The following is a 5,336-nucleotide window of genomic DNA, read 5'->3' as shown; positions in this document are numbered from 1 at the left end:
AGAGAGAGAGAGAGAGAGAGAGAGAGAGAGAGAGAGAGAGAGAGAGAGAGAAATACATTTCATCCATGGGATACTGAAAGCAAAGACACTATTGAAGAAGAGGGAAGACTGAAAATGTGAGAGAGTGAATTGTCCAGTTTGCCTGGAATTCCGGTTATGTATTTCCAACTATTTCCTTGGTCTATGTGCTTAGCTGAAACTTCATATTCAACATGTCCAAAAGAGAACTCATTATCTTTTTATCAAAATCTACCTTTCCTTCTACTTGTCTTTCTTTTTTTTTTTTTTTAAAGCAATTGTGGTTAAGTAACTTGCTCAAAATAACTTGGCCAGTTATTTCTGGGTGTGGTGCTGAATATCTGAGCCCAGATTTGATCCAGGTCATCCCGACACTGGGGCTGGTACTCTTACTTGCTGAGCCACCTGGCCACCCCTAAGCAATTGGGGTTAAGTAACTTGCTCAAGGTTACATGGCCAGGTGTTTCTGGGTGGGTGCTAAGTGTCTGAGCTCGGGATTCGATCTCCAGGTCATCATGACACTGGAGCCAGTGCTGTTCCTTGCTGTGCTACCTGGCTGCCCCTCCTTCTAGTTTTCTGATTTAGTTACAGCCATTAATGGCACTCTGGTTTTCCCACTCAGGCATGAAACCTCAGAATTCTCTTTGACTCTACTTTTCCCTCATAGCCAATAAGTTGTAGATTCTTCTGTAATTTCTGTGAAATTCATGACTTTCCTTCCACACTGACAACTGGCATCCTAGCTCAGATCCTCATTACTTCTTGGACTATGCTAATTGCCTCCCAGTGGTTTAGTTTTTCTGTTTCTGGTCTCTACCTGCTTAAATACATCCTTCATACTGTTGCCAAAGTAGTCTCTCTAGTGTAACTGATTACATCACTCCCTTGCTTACAAACCTTCATTGACCATCTCATAAAGAATAAACTTATCCTGCCTTCAAGGCCCTTTCTAACCTGGGTAAAAACAGATTTTATAAAAATTCAGCATGATATGATTTGCTTTGTGAGTTTAAAAGTCATTCCCTATTGTGTCCAGTGTCAGTTCATAGAATCATAGACTCCCAGAATAGTAGAACTGGAAAAAAAATCTTTAAAAATCACTTAGTCATATCCATGCATTTTACAGAAAAGGAAAATGAAAGCCACAGTAAGAACTTCTTTCCTTGGTTTTCAAGGTTTTCTATAATCTTATACTACCCTATCTAGTGGTTAGTGATCTAGACTTGGAGTGAGGAATACTTCTGTTCAGATGTAGTCTCATACTCTCTCTGACTGTGATTCTAGGAAAGTCATTACAGTTAAATCTGTCTCTGCTTTCCCTCTTAGTAAAATGGGGATAATAATAGGACCTATCTCCAAGGGTTATCATGAGGATAAAATGAGGTGATATTTGTAAAGCCTTTTGCAAAATTTCAAGTGCTATAAAATGATAGCTGTTATAAATTGTGGGATCAGCTAGGTGGCACAGTGGATAGAGTACTGGACCTGGAATCAGGAAGTCATCTTCATGATTTCAAGTCCAACCTTAGATACATACTAGCCATGACCCTAGGCAAGTCACATAACTTTGCCTCAGTTTTCTCATCTGTAAAATGAACTGGAAAAGGAAATGGCAAGCCACTTTAGTATGTTTGCCAAGAAAACCTCAAGTGGATTCATGAAGAGTCAGATATGACTGAAATGAACAGCACTGCATTATATTGTAATTATTTATTATACTCTACCTTGGTAAACACTATTCCTTGCAAAAGACCAGTATCCTTGCTATTCTTTGAATATTCTTCATCCTCAGTTTCCTGTTACATGGTAAGACCACTCTCCTCTTGAATAACCTCAGTAACATCCACTGTAGGAGCACCTACAGAACTGGTAATCCAGAGTGGTACCTTGAAAGACCTTGAAATCATTCCATCAATGAAAGTTACTATGGATGTTTAACCTGGAGAAGAGAAGACTTGTGTTGAGGAGAAGGGATGATAACTGTTGTCTAGCATCAGAAAAAGCTTTGATATGGAAGAGGGGTTATGGTTATTCTCAGTGGCTCTAGAAGAAAGAACTAGGAGTAACAGGTGAAAGTTTCCGGGAGGCAGATTTCAGACACATGTAAGAAAATTCCTAACCATTAGTGCTGTCCTAAAAGGGAATAAGATGCCTCCGAGGTAGTAAGTTACTTCTTTCTGGAAGCCTTTAAGCAAAGATTAAAGGTGAAAAGTTAACCTGACCATTCATCTAGTCTGCTATTTAAGGGATTCTTGTTAGGTTTGGTTTGGATTAGATGGGCTTTGAGGTACCAGTGAGGCTGTAGTTCCAAGGAAGGAAACAAATGTGAGTATTATTGAGCTATTGGTAAAATTTGCACCCTAAATCATTGATGATCTGCAAGGGATATTTAGGGGTTATTAATTAATAGTCAAATGTTGGTATATTGTGTATTGCAAGAGTGTAGATAGAGAGGCAGTGGCTGGAGTGTAGTGAAGGAGCAGTGAGGGAGCTTGGTGGGCCAGTGAAAAGCTTGGGAGTCTGGGACAGTGAAGTTTTGGAGATTTGGAAGGAGGGAAAGAAACAAATATTTATTTATTAAATTACCTACTATGTGCCTGACACTGTACTAAGAGCTTTACAATTACCTCATTTTATCTTCACAATAACCCTGGAAGGTATTATCCCCATTTTATTTTTGAGGAAACTGAGGCAGACAGATGTTAAATGATTCAGATCTTCTGATTCCAGTTCCAGTTCTCTATCCTCTACAATCCATGCCATCTCTCTGAAAGAGCTTCTAGGGGCTGGAAGCTTGAGACTATGCAAACTGGCCTCTTCCCACATTTCAATTTTCTTGCACATTATTCACGTTCTCACACTCTATGTTCCAGTTATACCAGACTACTTGCTATTCCACACACAGGTCACTCTATCTCCTAACTCCTCACTTTGACTCTTGGATCTCTGGTTTCCTTTAAGACTCAGCTAAAGTTTTCTGCATGAGGCTTTTTTGCAACCCCTCCCTTAGTTACCAGTTCCTTCTGTCTTCAATTACCTTTTATACATTTGGTACACATTGTGTATGTGCACATACATATTCACATATACATATATATATATATACATGTGCACACACATGCATACCTATACACATATACACACATATACATGTACATATATGTGTTGTCTACCCCATTCTCATCAGAATTTTGCTCCTTGAAATCAGGGACTGTTTCACTTTTATATTTGCATATTCAGCATTTGTTTATATGTGACTATAGTAACTACTTAATAAATGCTTATTGATGAATAGATTGATTCATCAGGAGTTGTTTGAGTGAAGTGACTGAATAAAATGGCCAAAAGGAACCTTAGATGTAAAAGGCAGCATAGTCCAAATCAGGGGTGGGGAAGCTGCTGCCTCAAGGCCACATGTTGCCCTCTAGGTACTCAAGTGTGGCCCTTTGACTGAATCCAAACTCCAGAGAACAAATTTCTTTAATAAAAGGATTTGTTCTCTACAACTTTGGCTGAGTCAAAAGGCCTCACATGGTCTTGAGATCACAGGTTCCCCACCCCTGGTCTAAATTATAGGCTCAAATAGCTACTATAGTATAGCTTCCTCTTTACAAAGAAGAGCCCCTGCAGATGAGAGATGGGCACCAATCAGCTTCATCATTTTACCAGCCATAACATGAAGGAGATCCCCTGTTCTCCAATCATTTTGAGGGTGCTAGTAGGAAGTGCTACAGAGACTAGAGGTATACACCTAGGGATCTCTGGGTGCTTCCTAATAAATACTGGCTTAACAGAATCAGTCAGCACACTAATTTCTAGTGCCTAATAGGGAGAGCCTCCTGAGAAGGGTGACCAGGATGGGGAGCGGCTTCAAGAACATATTATTTTGCTTTTTGGAGGGGGGAAGGCAGAACAATTAGGTTTAAGGGATTTGCCCAAGGTTACACAGCTAGTATGTGTTAAGTGTCTGAGGTCAAATTTGAACTCAGGTCCTCCTGACTCCAGGGCCAGTGCTCTATTCACTGTACCACCTAGCCGCCCCAAAGATCATATTCTTTAGGATCAATTGAAGGAAGCAGATGTTTACCCTGGAGAAAAGAACATCTATTATGAAAAATATGTTAGCTGGCTTCAAATATTTGAGAAATGTCATGTAGAATAATGATTATTGGACTTGTTTTGCTTGGTTCCAGAAGGCAGAATTTAGAAGTTCATAAATGTTTGATTATGATATTCTCTCTCTTTATTGAGTATGTCTTGCACTTTTGTTTAATGCTATACAGGGATACTGGACTGGAAGTTTCATTCATTTAACAAACTATTCTAAATTCTCAACTATGAAGATAGCAGGACACTTATTAATGATGATATATGATAAAAAGTGTCTCTTTTTGCTCTCAATGGACTTAAACTCTACTGGGAAAGCTGGATTTTAATCCCTCCTTTATTACTGGCACACTGTAGGACTTCAGGCAAACGTGTCTTATACATGGAAAGCATTTAATAAATGTTTGTAGAACACAGTTGAAATCTTTTTGGGTCTCTGGCTATTCTCATCTATAAAATAAGGAATTTGCATTTTATGCTTTTTAATGTTTCACCTAACTCTAACTTTCTATTATTTCATTCTACCCATTTATCTACTGCCACATTCTATTCTCTAATTATTTTAGGGGACCAAGATTGAATAGGAGGAAAGAAGGATGGACAACACTTGGGAGATTATGTAGCACTTTCAATAATCCAAAGCTTTCCCCTGACTAAACAAAAGTAAAAAAAAAAGTGACAGAACATTTTGACCCCAACATTCTGGTCATTGTACTACATAGCTACAGATCATGAATCCTCATAGTTTCTGAAGAATGTGGAAAATTCAAAGGGCACTTGAATGACATAGTAGATGTAAATAGGCTACAGTATATCACCAGAGGTGATTGGGGTGTAAAGAGATATTAGGGGTATCATCAAGGAAGTATTTGACTAGAAGGGAGGGAAGAAAATAAAGTATAAGGTGTGAGGGATAACAGAGGCTGAGAATTGTTGTGTCCACGGACAGCATGGTACAGGTGAAAGATCATTGGATTTGGGATCAGAGAACCTGCATTTGAATACAAGCATTGCTCCTGTGTATCCCTGGGCAAATCACTTCTCCTTTCTAGGCTTCAGTTTTCTTATCTGAAAGATGAGGAGGTTGGGCAAGAAAACCTCTGATACGTCTTCTAGCTCTAATATTACGATCCTAAATATTTGATAATAGGCAGGTATTAGAAGACCTTTTGGGGGCAGTCTGATGAAGTCTGTGGCCCTTTTAACTCATA

Source organism: Petaurus breviceps, unplaced genomic scaffold, assembly GCF_028583685.1.
Source record: "Petaurus breviceps papuanus isolate PSGF00001 unplaced genomic scaffold, PetGlider_PUasm1.0 37, whole genome shotgun sequence".
Classification (NCBI taxonomy): domain Eukaryota; kingdom Metazoa; phylum Chordata; class Mammalia; order Diprotodontia; family Petauridae; genus Petaurus; species Petaurus breviceps.
This window is presented reverse-complemented; position numbering follows the sequence as displayed.